At 42.3% G+C, this 17,092-nt stretch overlaps 1 protein-coding gene across 5 annotated transcripts in view; it reads right to left on the reverse strand.

Annotated features, from left to right (window-relative positions):
• GPBP1 (GC-rich promoter binding protein 1) overlaps positions 1 to 15,660 on the reverse strand; it is a 453,143-nt gene extending 437,483 nt beyond the window's left edge. The window contains exons 1-3 of one of the 5 annotated variants that reach the window (XM_029576801.1): positions 15,236 to 15,660; positions 13,387 to 14,415; positions 12,926 to 13,005 (exon numbers count right to left, since the gene is read on the reverse strand). The gene's annotated coding sequence lies outside the window, so the exon portion shown is untranslated. The remainder of the gene's footprint in view (positions 1 to 12,925; positions 13,006 to 13,386; positions 14,416 to 15,235) is intronic. The other 4 variants (XM_029576781.1, XM_029576772.1, XM_029576811.1 and 1 more) reach the window with 4 other exon arrangements.
• Between the last annotated feature and the right edge of the window lie 1,432 nt (positions 15,661 to 17,092).

Below are 17,092 nucleotides of genomic sequence, written 5' to 3' on the forward strand. Positions count from 1 at the left end.
CTTCAGTTACCACTCAAATTATACACTTCTGCAAGACCCATCAGATCGGCACACAAAGGAACCCTTCAAGCTCCCCCTACTAAATCCACTCGTCTAACCTCCACGAGAGAACGGGCACTTTCCACAGCTGGCCCCTTCATCTGGAACAACCTGCCGACTGATCTAAGACTGGAACCCTGCCTGATTACCTTCCGGAAAAAACTCAAGACTTGGCTTTTCGTCCAAGCCTTCCCTCAAGCATAACATCGCAACAGTGCTTTGTTTTAGCTCAACTGACTAAATGAACAAATTCAGTAATTGCTAATTCTTCCATGTTCATTCTCCAGTTTTTTTTCTGTCCTTTATTTCCTGGCTACTCTAGCCTCCAAGCTCATTTTCCCTGTTATTTGTAACTGCGCTTCGGCCTTCTTGTTATACAGTTTTTTACTAAGTTAACCCCTGAGTTTGATGTAAACCGGCCTGATATGACGCCTGTCATGAAGTTCGGTATAGAAAAATGTTAAATAAAATAAATAAAAAATTTTATGGATCAAGAGAGCAAACACTACATTATCTACTAGAATATTAGACATAGTAACATTGGCTAACCCAGTCCTATTTTAATTTCCCATGTTCATCACCATTAAGGTGAGTTTCTTGAAGAGAGGCCACTTAATTTGTTTAAAAAAAGCTAAAATTCAAGTATTTTTCTCTCTTTATTGGCAAATGAATATCAACATAAAGTGATGCTATTCAAAAATTATCCATATTTCCAATAGTAATGATTTAACAAATTCACATTTTTGAGACTAGACCATGATGCTGCCCAGCTTCAACATCAGTCTAGAAACAATGTACAATATCAAATGTCGTCTTCTACAGTCCACCAACACAATATCAAAATGTCAAGAAATGTGCTCTTTCTGCACATACAGGCACTCAAACCCACACCCGGAAAGAAAAAACGTCCCAGTACAACAGTACCTCTATCAAAAAAACTATTGCGGGTTACACAAACATCTATATTCAATCTTTGACTCATTCTATACTGAAAATCGACAGACATTTTGTTCTTCTTGAAGATACACCTTCCAAGCCTCTCAAGAATCAATGTTTGCCCACTGTCCATTAAGAAACCGTCAGTTTTTATAAGTAGAAAAGGCCATAAAATAAAAAAGCAATTAACATGTAAGTCAGCATGAATGGAGGAAGGCCCCAGTTGAGAAAATATACCATCCTTCAATCAGATCAGCAAAAAAGCAAAAATACAATAGAAAAAAATATATACTATTCTCTATTGCAGCATGTTTCATTTGGAATTCCATTGCAAATGATCAGAACAGAGTACCCCAAGTAGCTTTCAATTTACCATGCTCCTAGTTATCTGTGGGGTAATTCATACCCAACATACCTAAACTAAGTATAGCCATCAGTTGACAGGCAGTATTTACAGGAACAATCGAGAAAAAAAAAAAAGAAAAAATGGAAAGTTGTTTTGTTTTGTTTTGTTTAACCTAACCTTGGCTTCTCTTCTCTTCCATTCTTCTGCATATTGAGAAGCTGAACAACCCCTTAGGTCTAAGGTTGATGCTAATTATTGGAATTGCAAAACAAAAAGTATTTGTGAACAAGGTAAGAATGTTTATCATTAACCGAACCCTAATTACTGAGTCAAAATCTAAACCAAGATTAATAAGAGCAATCAAGCAGCCATTATCAGCTGCAAAAAATAACCAGTTCAGCAGATTTTGTAGTGTGTCATGGCAAACCACCAGCATGGCCACCCTTTATTCTCACTTGTAACAATGTTAAAAATTAACAATCCGTATCCTCCAACAATTTTAGGCCTCTCTCTCCAAATCTTAAATTTGCTTCTGATACAAGTGAACAAAGAGAAATTTAAGCTCTCCAAAAATGTGGTTGCTTGATATGGTGTCAAAAGTGTGGTCTTTCCGCCATGAAAAAATTCTCTTTACAGTTTCCAGTTTCTCCCCTTGCAAAAGAGTTCTGCACATATGGGAGAAAATGCCCTCAGACTGTCTGCTACCTTTACTGAATAATCATTGAATAGCAGAATTTGAGATTCATTATATTTCAATGGACTTTAATTCTGTCTCTTCTTATAGGCTGAAAGAATTTTTACTTTATCAGCAAAATTCAGAAATCAAGCCATTACTGGTCTAAGGCACGTTGCATTTCCGAAAGACGGACCTACTCTTTGAGGTCTCTCGATGAAGATAGGCTCCATTTCTAGAGAAAGGTCCAACATCCCCGGCATACCGAATCAACAGAATGAGATAGGGATCTTTTATAATCTCAAGCACACCTATCAGACGGAGATGGTTTCATCTGTTTCCTTGATCTTCTAGCTGTTTTTCTTTTTTAAATGCTAGTAGGATTAAGAACATAAGAAAATGCCATACTGGGTCAGACCAAGGGTCCATCAAGCCCAGCATCCTGTTTCCAACAGTGGCCAATCCAGGCCATAAGAACCTGGCAAGTACCCAAAAACTAAGTCCATTCCATGTAACCATTGCTAATGGCAGTGGCTATTCTCTAAGTGAACTTAATAGCAGGTAATGGACTTCTCCAAGAACTTATCCAATCCTTTTTTAAACACAGCTATACTAACTGCACTAACCACATTCGCTGGCAACAAATTCCAGAGTTTAATTGTGCGTTGAGTAAAAAAGAACTTTCTCCGATTAGTTTTAAACGTGCCCCATGCTAACTTCATGGAGTGCCCCCTAGTCTTTCTACTATCCGAAAGAGTAAATAACCGATTCACATCTACCCGTTCTAGACCTCTCATGATTTTAAACACCTCTATCATATCCACCCTCAGTCTCTTCTCCAAGCTGAAAAGTCCTAACCTTTTTAGTCTTTCTTCATAGGGGAGTTGTTCCATTCCCCTTATCATTTTGGTAGCCCTTCTCTGTACCTTCTCCATCGCAATTATATCTTTTTTGAGATGCGGCGACCAGAATTGTACACAGTATTCAAGGTGCGGTCTCACCATGGAGCGATACAGAGGCATTATGACATTTTCCGTTTTATTCACCATTCCTTTCCTAATAATTCCCAACATTGTTTCCTTTTTTGACTGCCGCAGCACACTGCACCGACGATTTCAGTGTGTTATCCACTATGACACCTAGATCTCTTTCTTGGGTTGCAGCACCTAATATGGAACCCAACATTGTGTAATTATAGCACGGGTTATTTTTCCCTATATGCATCACCTTGCACTTATCCACATTAAATTTCATCTGCCATTTGGATGCCCAATTTTCCAGTCTCACAAGGTCTACCTGCAATTTATCACAATCTGCTTGTGATTTAACTACACTGAACAATTTTGTGTCATCTGCAAATTTGATTATCTCACTCGTCGTATTTCTTTCCAAATCATTTATAAATATATTGAACAGTAAGGGTCCCAAGTAGAGATGTGAATCGTGTCCTCGATCGTCTTAACGATCGATTTCGGCTGGGAGGGGGAGGGAATCGTATTGTTGCCGTTTGGGGGGGTAAAATATCGTGAAAAATCGTAAAATCGTGAGCCGGCACATTAAAACCCCCTAAAACCCACCCCCGACCCTTTAAATTAAATCTCCCACCCTCCCGAACCCCCCCCAAATGACAAATAACCTGGGTGTCCAGCGGCGGTCCGGAACGGCAGCGGTCCGGAACGGGCTCCTGCTATTGAATCTTGTTGTCTTCAGCCGGCGCCATTTTCCAAAATGGCGCCGAAAAATGGCGGCGGCCGTAGAACAACACGATTCCACGGCAGGAGGTCCTTCCGGACCCCCGCTGGACTTTTGGCAAGTCTTGTGGGGGTCAGGAGGCCCCCCCCCCAAGCTGGCCAAAAGTTCCTGGAGGTCCAGCGGGGGTCAGGGAGCGATTTCCCGCCGCGAATCGTTTTCCGTACGGAAAATGGCGCCGGCAGGAGATCGACTGCAGGAGGTCGTTCAGCAAGGCGCCGGAACCCTCGCTGAACGACCTCCTGCAGTCGATCTCCTGCCGGCGCCATTTTCCGTACGGAAAATGATTCGCGGCGGGGAAATTGCTCCCTGACCCCCGCTGGACCTCCAGGAACTTTTGGCCAGCTTGGGGGGGCCTCCTGACCCCCACAAGACTTGCCAAAAGTCCAGCGGGGGTCCGGAAGGACCTCCTGCCGTGGAATCGTGTTGTTCTATGGCCGCCGCCATTTTTCGGCGCCATTTTGGAAAATGGCGCCGGCTGAAGACAACAAGATTCAATAGCAGGAGCCCGTTCCGGACCGCTGCCGTTCCGGACCGCCGCTGGACACCCAGGTTATTTAAGTCATTTGGGGGGGGTTCGGGAGGGTGGGAGATTTAATTTAAAGGGTCGGGGGTGGGTTTTAGGCGGTTTTAATGTGCCAGCTCACGATTCTAACGATTTATAACGATAAATCGTTAGAATCTCTATTGTATTGTGTTCCATAACGGTTTAAGACTATATTAAAATTATCGGACGATAATTTTAATCGTCGAAAAACGATTCACATCCCTAGTCCCAATACAGATACCTGAGGCACTCCACTGTCCACTCCCTTCCACTGAGAAAATTGCCCATTTAATCCTACTCTCTGTTTCCTGTCTTTTAGCCAGTTTGCAATCCACGAAAGGACATCGCCACCTATCCCATGACTTTTTACTTTTCCTAGAAGCCTCTCATGAGGAACTTTGTCAAACGCCTTCTGAAAATCCAAGTATACTATATCTACCGGTTCACCCTTATCCACATGTTTATTAACTCCTTCAAAAAAGTGAAGCAGATTTGTGAGGCAAGACTTGCCCTGGGTAAAGCCATGCTGACTTTGTTCCATTAAACCATGTCTTTCTATATGTTCTGTGATTTTGATGTTTAGAACACTTTCCATTATTTTTCCTGGCACTGAAGTCAGGCTAACCGGTCTGTAGTTTCCCGGATCGCCCCTTGAGCCCTTTTTAAATATTGGGGTTACATTTGCTATCCTCCAGTCTTCAGGTACAATGGATGATTTTATTGATAAGTTGCAAATTTTTACTAATAGGTCTGAAATTTCATTTTTTAGTTCCTTCAGAACTCTGGGGTGTATACCATCCGGTCCAGGTGATTTACTACTCTTCAGTTTGTCAATCAGGCCTACCACATCTTCTAGGTTCACCGTGATTTGATTCAGTCCATCTGAATCATTACCCATGAAAACCTTCTCCATTACGGGTACCTCCCCAACATCCTCTTCAGTAAACACCGAAGCAAAGAAATCATTTAATCTTTCCACGATGGCCTTATCTTCTCTAAGTGCCCCTTTAACCCCTCGATCATCTAACGGTCCAACTGACTCCCTCACAGGCTTTCTGCTTCGGATATATTTAAAAAAGTTTTTACTGTGAGTTTTTGCCTCTACAGCCAACTTCTTTTCAAATTCTCTCTTAGCCTGTCTTATCAATGTCTTACATTTAACTTGCCAATGTTTATGCTTTATCCTATTTTCTTCTAGTTTCTAACTGATCGGTCACTGTCTCTTGATGCAACACAGCCCTCTAGTTCGTCTAAACAAGTTTTCTGCATCTCCATGCTGCCGTCAATCTCATCGATTGAAGACTGCAACATCTTCAGTTTATCTTCGAGAGCTGCTCAGCTCTTTTTGGAAATTTCTTTTAGCAATTCTGCCTTTTTTTTTCATCATTGCTTTTTCAATCTCAAACACCATATGTAAATCAGAAGATTTGCACAGCATCTTTGTGGTCATGCCATCTACCCAATTTAAAGATTCAAGCTGAAGGTCACATGATGTGATGGAGGCGTAAAGGTATATTCCTTCACTGATCCAAGTCCCCACTCACCAAACTGGATACATTTATATTTCATCACCCTCCAAATTTCAGGTCGTTAGTGAAACAATACCTTCTGGTCAGGGCAATTGCTTTTCTTCAATTAACTGCCACAACCAAGGAGCTCTTATGTCTACAAAACTAACCAGATGAGAAAATGCAAAGCCTGCAGTCGGGAAAATGGCAGAGGCAGCCAGCAACTCCCCATCACCAAGTTCGCAAACAGATAGGGTTAAGCAATGTATTGGTAGCCACACTGGATGGGAAACTTGAGAAAATATGAAAAATCTGCTGAGATTCAAATCCTATTCATTTATATTAGAAAGAGAGCTCAGACGATAGAATCTCATCTTACCAGGGTGGATAACCAGGTCCAGAAAGCAAGTTTGCTTACCGTAAACTGTGTTTTCCGTAGATAGCAGATGAATTAGCCATGCTGTCTGGGTACGTCCTCCGTGCCACTAAATGGTGGAGCTCTCCAAGATCACCCAAAGTCTTTAGATGAGATGTTTCCTCCTGCCTGTCCCTGAGCCTGCTCAAGGCTCCTCAGTCCCTGTCAAAGCAAGATGATATGCAATGCTGGAACTGTCCGGGGAGGGTCAGCATAGCTAATTCATGTGCTTTCTACAGAAAACACCGTTTATGGTAAGCAAACTTGCTTTTTTCCCCATATAAGCAGCTGAATTAGCCATGCTATCTGGGAGTTCCCAGCTGAAGTATTGAGCATAGTAGGCATGTTGTCATTTGTATGTCAGGCATCACTCAATACAGAATAGGAGGTGGACAGTTCTGAAGTGATTGAATTAATGAAGTGTTCTTTTGGAGAATTATCCGCCCCCATTTTTGCGTCATCCCCTGCCTGTTTATCCAGGCAATAGTGGGATGCGAAGGTGTGAAGTGAAGACCATGTGGCTGCTTTGCAGATATCTAAGAGAGACACATCATGAAAGTGAGCAATGGAAGCAGCTATGGCACGAATTTGGTGTGCTTTGGGTGTGGTAGATAATTATTCCGAATGCTTTTGGTAACAGAAACATATGCAGTTGGTAAGCCAGGAAGATAACATTCTTTTTGAAACTGGAAGTCCTGGCGCATTTGGATTAAAGGTGAGGAAGAGTTGCGAAGGTCTGGTAGGAGACCAGGGTCAAATCCCACTGTTGCTCTTTGTGATCTTGAGCAAGTCATTTTACCCTCCACTGCCTCAGGTACAAACTTCAGATTGTAAACCCTTGTTTATTTATTTATTTATTTTGTTTTATATACCGGCAACCGTTTGCACATTGTGCCGGTTTACAGATAACTTACAACCAAGAATATATAGGCAAAGCCTTTACATGGAACATTGTTTAACATAAACGAAGTAACATAGTAAATAATTAAAAGGTAATATACAATAAATAAGTAAATATGGAGGGGGAGGGGTGGGGGTATACGAGACAAAGGATAAGGGGGGGGGAATGGTGAGTGGATACATAAGGAGAAGTTATGTACGGGGGTGCAAGGAACAATTGATGTGTACACAGGTTATATACAGGGGTAAAAAGGAACAATTAGTGTGTACGCAGGTTATATACAAATTGTGTAAGCGCAGAATGACAATGGTAGAGATGGGAAAATGTATACGGTTGTGCTGAGTGGCAATTTTTTAGGTTTGTAGTTCCTTGGGGGGGTGGGTGTAGGGTGTAGGTCCTGGGGTGGGGTGTTGGCGAGGGATGGTGTTTGGGTTAGGGTGTTAGTAGGAAATGATGATGATTGGGGGTAAGCTTGGAGGAAGAGCCAGGTTTTGAGTTTCTTTTTGAAGGTTGGTGTGGAGGTTTCTGTGCGTAGGTCAAGGGGCATGGAGTTCCACAGGGAAGGGCCTGCGAGGGAGAGGGCCCTATTAGTGGTGGAGATGAGTCTTGTGGATTTTATGGAGGGGGGAATAAGGGTTCCGCGGAGAGAGGAGCGAGTGGGTCTGGTGGAGGTGCAAGGGGAGAAAGGTGGGTTTAGCCAGTTGTAATGTTCGTTGGTAATACTTTTGTGGATGAGGGTAAGGGTTTTGTAAATAATTCGTGAGTGGATGGGAAGCCAGTGGAGGTTGAAGAGGGTGGGAGTGATGTGGTCTTTCTTATTGGCATTAGTAAGGATGCGTGCAGTAGCGTTTTGAAGGAGTGGTACTTCAGGGTATTCTTCCCTATGGGAAGAATACCCTGAAGTACCAAGAAGCAGAATATAAATCAATTATATATGGGTAATATTTTTGTACCAAAGTAATGCTATCAGACTTCAGTTCAGTTACACCTTAACAACCTAGGTACTGCAGGGAAATACACTTATCACAAGTCTCTGTTACCAATGCAATTTAACTTTTTCAAAATTTGCAAATAAAATAGTCACGATTTTCACGTGAATCTATAAAAAAACATCTTTTTTAATCCAAAAGGCATGGATGAAATGTTATGAATCATCGCCTGACACTGCACAGCATTTCAAGAATGTTCAACAGTAACTTTCTGCATCAGGGGAACTTGCAGACATTCTGGAAATGATCCAGCAAATTTTGAAAAAGTTAAAAAGTTTATTGCATAGGTAACGGAGACTTTTGATGAAAGTGTTTCCCCGCAGTACCCAGGCTGTGGAGATATAACTGACGTCTCTGTTTCGCAAGGTAGAGCCCTACACTACAGTGAGTTGACTTGTTGGATTTTGTAATTATTTTAAGAATTAACACAATACTGCTATCTATACTTGTCAAGAACCTCATTGTTAATGTTTTTGCCAGTTTTCTTGGGCAATATCCATTTAAAATCAGTGCGTTCAGTAGCATTTTATAGCTACAGTTTAGTGTTACCTTAAAAGAAAAAAAAACACAGCAATACTGCTACTTATGTCCTAGAACAGTGGTCCCCAACCTTTTTTGCACCAGGGACCGGCTTCAAGCAAGACCATTTTTCCATGGCCCAGCAGGACGGGGTGGGGGTGGGATTTTAGTGCACACTTATCATTTAATTATGACATTTATAATGTGAATGTGACTCAACTCACCATAGGTTCTCACATGCATGGCACACTGACCCATGATCGTCACGGGGCTAGATATAAAAGTACAGTTTGTATCCACGGGAACCCCCCTGACCCACAATAATGGATGTAAAGCAGAATTATGACATTCCCCATACAACTCACCCTACAAAAAAGATATTCTGGTTCTGGTGACATCTCAGTAACAGCAACTCAAACTCTTTCTACTTCCAGGCTCAATAGCCCTACTTATGAAAAGACAGCAGTTTACCACCAATGCATGTCCTCTGAGAAAACACAACAAATAAGACCGATACAAATGCTTACATGCTAGCAAAATATCTCATATCGGTAACAGACACAGAACCGACCTAACATACTCCCAGGATCTGTAGTAATGCACATAAACTAATACACACACAGTTACACCTGTATTATGGAATACACTCAAACAGGAGCAACCCTATCTATGAAAAGGCAACACTACAAATATTAAATCAGGTCCTAAAAACCAATACACCTCTTATTAGGAAAACAGAACTAGCAAGCAGCTATAGATCCCCACACAGAAATAATTGTAAAACTATACTAATAAGCAGAATAAATGTTTCAAAACAGCTATGAACAGAACAACATCCAACAATTAAAAACTCATAAAAACTATTAAACATTCTCCAAACACCAATAAAATATTTCAAAAAAGCAGACATCATACAATTAAAACGGCAGTCAAGAAAAATAAACTTAAAAAGCCACCTTTACTTACCCCCTCCAGCAGCTCTCCTACTCCCCTTCCCTGCAGGCCGTGGCACTCACCAGAAGCAGCAGTAGAAGCTAACCTCTATACTTATGGTCCTCTTCCTTAGTGCCCATGTCTCTCACACACACACCATACCAGTCATGCCCCCATGACCAGTTTCTGTCTCTCACACACCAATCATCTCCCAAACAGTCTTCGGCACGCACACACCAGACACCTTCCTGAACAGTTTCTCTCATGCCATACACACACACACACACACACAGGCTTCCCACTCCCGTGTTCTACTTACATATATGGGCTTCTCACTCATAATCACTTTCTCTGTCTCCCTCTCTCACACACACACCCCCACTCACTCGTCTCTCACTCCCATGTTCTCTTTCAGATATACAGGCTTCTCCCTCCCATGATGTGTCTCACACACACCCAGGTTTCTCACTCCCATGCTCACTCTCTTCACATGCACAGGCTTCTCATTCCCATAATCACTTTATTTCTCTCTCTCTCACACACACACACACCAGTCACCTGATCTCGCTCATGCATACACACACACACACACACAGGCTTCCTACTCTCATGTTCTCTTTCAGATATACAGGCTTCTCCCTCCCATGCTGTGTCTCACACACACCCAGGTTTCTCACTCTCATGCACAGGCTTCTCATTCCCTGAATCACATTCTCTCACATTCACAAACACCAGTCTTTTTCTCTCACACACACCGTCACCTTACCAAGCAGTCTCTCTTTCTCATGCATGCACACTCACCCAGGTTTCTCACTCCCATGCTTTTTTTCACCCCCACAAAACCAGGCTTCTTACGCCCATGCTTTCCCACATACCCAGACTTCTCACTTCCATGCTTTTTCTCTCACACACACACACACACACACATCAGTCACCTCCCTGACTAATGTCTCACACTCTCACATATACATCAGTCATCTCCCTGAGCAATCACTTTCATTGTCGCTCACATACACACATCAGCTCTCTGACCAGTCAATCACACACAGGCTGGCTGGCTGCTTCTCTCTCTTTCTCTCACTCACTTCCTCTTCTCCCCCCCCCCCCCCCCCCCCCGAGCACAAATGGGAGCTGCAGCAGCCCCCGCAGGCCAAGAAAGAAGAATCCCATCGGCCGCGGGAGGCTCATGCTGCTGTCTCCTTTCTCGATTACCGGCTGCTTCTATTGCTCGGGGACCGATGCTGCAGCCGCCGCTGCTACTTTATCACGCGGCACGGCTCTTTCTCCTTCCCGCGCACCGCTCCGTGTATCACTTCCTGTTCCGGGTCACGGGAGGGGGGCAGGCGCGGGAAGAAGAAAAGGCCAGCCGCGGGTGCCACAGCTTTTTAGCACCGCTGCCGTTCCCACTGGGCTTGAACGTGCTGACAGCCCGGCAGCAACGGCAGCTGGAGAGACCGGGAGCGCGCGACACACCTGCCGGTGCTTGGCGGCGCCGCGGACCGGCAAAAAACTCCTGCGGACTGGTGGTTGGGGACCCCTGTCCTAGAACATGAAATTGCCATGCTGGGTCAAACCAAGGATCCTTCAAGCCCAGCATCCTGTTTCCAGAGGCCAAACCAGGCTACAAGATCCTGGCAATTACCCAAACACTAAGAAGATCCCATGCTACTGATGCAATTAATAGCAGTGGCTATTCCCTAAGTAAACTTGATCAATAGCCATTAATAGACTTTTCCTCTAAGAACCCATCCAAACCTTTTTGAACCCAGCTACACTAACTGCACTAACCACATCCTCTGGCAACAATTCCAAAGTTTAATTGTGCGTTGAGTGAAAAAGAAATTTCTCCAATTAGTCTTAAAATGTGCTACTTGGTAACTTCATGGAATGCCCCCTAGTCCTATTCGAAAGTGTAAATAATCGATTCACATCCACTTGTTCAAGACCTCATGATCTTAAAGACCTCAGCCGTCTCTTCTCCAAGCTGAACAGCCCTAACCTCTTCAGCCTTTCCTCAAAGGGGAGCTGTTCCATCCCCTTTAAAATTGCAAATAAAATTCTTATATAGTTAAAAAAAATATATATATATAACCCACACACTCTAATAAGAACATAAGAAATTGCCAGACTGGGTCAGACCAAGGGTCCAACAAATCCAGCATCCTGTTCCAACAGTGGCCAATCCAGGTTACAAGTACCCGGCAAGAACCCAAAAACTAAGTACATCCCACGCTACTGATGTTAGTAATAGAAGTGGCTATTTTCTAAGACAACTTGATTAATAGCAGGTAATGGACTTCTCCTCCAAGAACTTATCGGAACCTTTTTTAAACCCAGCTACACTAACTGCATTAACCACATCATCTGGCAACAATTCCAAAGTTTAATTGTGCGTTGAGTGAAAAATAATTTTCTCCGATTAGTCTTAAATGTGTTACTTGCTAACTTCATGGAATGCCCCCTAGTCCTTCTGTTATTCGAAAGTGTAAATAACAGTCACATCTACTCGTTCAAGACCTCTCATGATCTTAAAGACCTCTATCATATCCACCCTCAGCAATAGCAGAAACACTGTCCCGGGACACCAACTGACCAATGTTGAAAGTTCTGCAAAGCTGGAGAATTTTCAACCCCAAACATGCACAAGATTTTGCACTAGCATTAAATAAAGCAGTTTAAGCAATGTTCTGTGAACCATAACTTAACTTATTCCAACTGAAGCATTTGCCAGTAATTAGTCCTATGGTGCTTTTCCTTCAATCAGTTCTTTGTCCAATCAAAAGTGGTTCTCTCTCTAAGATCCAACTTTCATAAATTTACTAAAAGCCTTAGCAAAATCCAGATAAAATATATTATTTTCCATACCACTATCAAGTTTGCTACTGTTATTAAAAAACACGTTTCTATTTATAAAAAGTTCTTCCTTCCTGTGCACAACTGCTTCTATTATAATGAATTTATGGACTTTTCCTCCAGGAACATTCTAAACCCTGCTACATTAACTGCTTTCATCACATCCTCTGCTGCCGTATTCCAAGATTAGTTTGTGCACCAAATGATAAAAAATACTCTGACTTGTTTTGAATGTGCTACAGATTAGCATCATGGAGTGTCCTCTAGCCCTAGTACTATTTGAAAGATTAAATAACTGTTTCCTGTTTACCAGTTTCACCCCACTCAAGATTTTATAGACTTCTATATCATCTCCTTCTAGACTCTTTTCTCTAAGCTAAGAGGAGATACGATAAGAGATTTATCAGGCTGCTGAAATATTAAATAAATGCGGACACACAAGCATTTTGCTTATTTCCTGTAGTATTCATTGACTTTACAGTTCTCATTAACTTTTAGATCGTCCAGTTTTCTTTACCTGCTCCTGTGTTATGCAGACGTCATCATAGTAGTTATGGTTTCAGACATCTTCTTTAAATGGTCTTTTCACAATAAATACTGAGATTTAAAAAAAAGGAATATTTCAATTTCTCTCCCTTGTCACCAGTCTCTCTCAAAGTAACATAACACCTCTTGAGATTCTTAAGCATTTCTCACTGCCTGATTATGCAGAATAAACTTTTCCAATCAAGTGCACATTATGCCAATAATGCAATGCCACAGCAATCCCTCAACCTTATTTTTAGAACAGTGTGAAAGGCAGAAAACAATATTTTCCTCTTGCACATTGCTTCTTCTTGTAACAAATATCAGTGGTTAATAAAAATTAATCTGTAAAATGTAAGATACTGATTTACTACTAATCTAAAAATTAACAGAAATATTTCTACCATTAGTTCTTTCTTCAAAATTTTCATTATAAAAAAATTGTATACTTACAAAATAGAAAAAGACTGTACAGGAAGGCATTAGATTGCTTCTCTTGATCTTTATATTTTCCAGTTTGTTACAGCTTATTGTACTCCTAATATCCAGAGCTCGTTATAGATAGATAGCAATTCATAAGGTCTCACACATCAGCTGCCCATTTTGATAAGAGGATGCTCGATGAAGTTTCCAGAATTAACTAAGTCCTTTGATTTAGCAAGCAAATTTAATCTTCCAGAGCCTTTTTTGTGTCGTTCCTGGCAAGTGTCACTTTGATGTACATCCCATCCAAACACAGTACATAATACCGGTTTTATGCCAAAAAAGGAAACTGAAAAATCGGTAAGACCTCACATTTACATGGGGCATTTCTATGCACCAGCAAACAGAAGCAGACACATTGGCTATCTAGATGTCGCCATTGCAGTTGTTTACAAAAACATGTCTAATATGCAAGCACAAAGTAAAAAATTAAAAAAAAAACAAACGGACAAGAAAAAAAAAACTGTGTTCTACTCGTCTCTTCATTTAGAAATAATTGTTCATTGCAAAATAAAAGATCTGATGTTGAAACACTTGAAAACTATATTGCAGGAAAAAGCATCTCACATTAAAGTCCACGGTAACAAAACATAAATACGGTCATCTTAAAGAAAAAAAGCAGTACCCGTTAACTAAACCATGTAGGTAGAAAAGTTAATTATACATTACACATTGCTTGGGAACATAATTTAAGAAAAAAAATGTTGATAACAAAAGTTCATAGAACTGAATGATCTTAGCCTGTTATCCAATCTCAAAAACTAAAGTTATATTATGTAGCCGTGATCCCAGGAGAATGTTTAACATTTAATATCCACTCTCATTTCACTTATGACGGATTAGTTGTTTGTACTAGAAACATAAAAAAATAGGGGGGGGAAAAAGCCCTTTTAGGTGAGGAAAGAACAAATCCCTAATTCCCGGTAGGTTTGTCCAGTTGATCTGAAGGAAATGCGCTCTGGCAAGCACCGTACAAGTTTGTTTTATTGCTATGTGAACCTGAAAATATAAAAAAAAAAAAAAACACACAGCAGACCACAAAAAAAGTTAGATCTCTGCAAATCAAACAAGGACTTCTCAACAAGTAAATACGGAACACTGAATGTACAGAAGTCACACCGCACTATAAACACTATTAGATATCGAAATTTAACAGAGCTGTTAGCTGAACAATTTGGTTTCATCATCTACGAACTTGTTCAAAATCAGCCCAACTCAGCTCACCTAATAGTTTACTACTTTATCTGCTATCACGTGCTACAGTGTGTACTGTGAGCGTAGAAAGCAGTGACGGCCACCTGAACCACTACCAAATGACCCTGCAATGAGGAGGGAAAGAAGCTACTGCTGAATGTGCGGAGTTGAAGGAGAAGAACGACCGACCCTCAGAACCAGCGACATTTCAGAAGCGGCCACAACTTCAGGCACTCCCCCCCTCTACTCGGTGAAAAGCAGTTTCTGGCCGCCTCCGCCTCCTACAGCCAGGGCTGGTGTGTCCATGCCAGCCGCCAGGGGACGGCGCCTCTCACTGACCGCTCTCCATCCGGCCCGGGCTGACGAGGGGAAGTGTTGCGTGGATGAGGAGATTCCCCTCCAACCTCGTTGAGTTTAGAGTACCAAAACCCCCTCCCACTAAAGACAACATAGCCACCAGAACCTGAGGAGTAAAACAGCGCCCAGGAGGAGGAGACGGCCTCACTATTTACACCAATAACAAAACAACAACTCGAGAGAGAGCGCAGCAGTTCCGGCAGCTGCATGACCCGGCCCCTTAACCACCACTGCCGCCATCCACTCCACTCCCACCTTCCCGCCTCACCAGCCGTTGCGACGCCCCCACCGTCTCTCTTCCTCCACTTCACGTCCTCTCATGCGTCTTCCTTTCCCTCAGGCTCCTGGCGCGTGCACTCCCACTGTGCTTTACTTTGAATAATTCCTTTTGCCGCTTTTCCCAGCCTCCGTCCCAAAATGGCGCCGTAGCGATCCGCAATGATCTGTTCCCCGCCCCCTCGAAGTCTCGCGAGCTCTGCGGCGAGATCGCCGGCTGGGAGTGCTTATAGTACCGTAGTTGTGGTGGCAGCTGCAGTAGTAACGGTTGCCTTGTAGTGGGTGGTGACGGTGGGAGTCGGAGAGCTTTAGTGTGGTGTTCGATGGCGAAGGCTCAAGAAGCAGTTAATCGCTGCTGACTTGTCATTTGCTGAGCCTGAAGGAAGTTGAGAGCAGAAGCGGCGGTGCTGGCTAGAGCCTCCTAGAAAGTCTGAGACTGGAACACGATGAGGAAGCTAGGAACAGAAATCAAGAACCAACCTGGAAAGTGGGGCATCCCCCTGCTGGTGACGTCACAGGGAACAATCCGGAACGTTTCCTAGACTGAGTCGGGAATTCCGCTGGCATCGGAGGAGTTCGCACAGGGACGCTAATTCCGTGCCTGAGCAGAAAGGATCGTTGTTTCAAACTTTAAAACATGAATATTCTAAGAGACGGAAAATTCCGTGCGCATATATTGGATGTTTGATAGTAGAGAAAAAAAGGGTTGTATGAAACTTGTGTTCATTGCTATGCTATGCTATGCTCTATTTAATATCTGTCGGATATAATAGAGTTTAGCAAGACTGGACGGTTAGATTAGGTAAATACACCTGAAGAAAATGAATCTGGAGAATGCTTTTTTTTTTTTATTTATTTTTATTGTATGTCGGCGGCTAATTTATTTCCCGACCTGTGGGCCTCGTTTACTAAGCATTTTTCCTATAGACACAAGAGGAGTTGGATGCCCGTCCAAAATCCCTAATTCAATAAGAGCATCAGCACCTCCAAAACACCCATCCAAACAAAGGTGTAGCTGTTAGCGCTCATCACGTGTAAAGGCCATCTAGATGAGGCTTTTATCTACTACCCCGTGATGCAAAAAATCGCTGTGTGCCCAAAGCACACTTTTTAACCTGTCACATTTTATGCTGTGGGATAAAACTGACACTCATAAATTGAGCATCTGTTTTGGTAACCCATACACAGCCATGACTCCTAGGTGCCCAATGCCAAGGACATGGTAGGGATGCACAATTTTTATTCCTAGTGCATCCCTTTTAGCGCAGCAGCTCATTTGTGTATTGCATCTGGGGCCCAAGAAGTGAATGTGCGTGTGATAAAAAATGGTCCCAGTTTGGACACACATTTTTACTCATGCTTTATTGCATAGGCTTGAAAATAGGACAAAAGCTTTAATAAATCTGGCCCTAAGAGGCCGCTATAATAAAGTGTGCTCAGCCTAGCACGTAGGTTAATGAGCAGCTGGATGTGCATTTGCTACATGCTAGACTAATCCCTAATGCAATAAGGGGATACTCGCCTTCATGCATCCAAAGGCGTAGTTAATAGTGCTCATCACATGTAAATGCCATGTAGATGAGGCTATTACATGTAAATGCCATGTAGATGAGGCTATTAGCTATTACCTCACAATGCAAAAAATCCCTGTGTGCCCAAGCCACACTTTTTAACCCGTCAAATTTTAAGCCTGCCTAGAAAGAGATGTAAAACTCTTGCTGCACGTTAAGGACTCAGCAAAAAATACAAAAACTACTGCTTTTCTGTGGTTCCTTCTACTTAGTATCGTCCAGTATTAAGTAGGAGGAACCATAAAAAGCATCATTAAAAAAAAAAAAGAAAAAATTTC

This window comes from Rhinatrema bivittatum, chromosome 1 (assembly GCF_901001135.1).
Source record: "Rhinatrema bivittatum chromosome 1, aRhiBiv1.1, whole genome shotgun sequence".
Taxonomy (NCBI): domain Eukaryota; kingdom Metazoa; phylum Chordata; class Amphibia; order Gymnophiona; family Rhinatrematidae; genus Rhinatrema; species Rhinatrema bivittatum.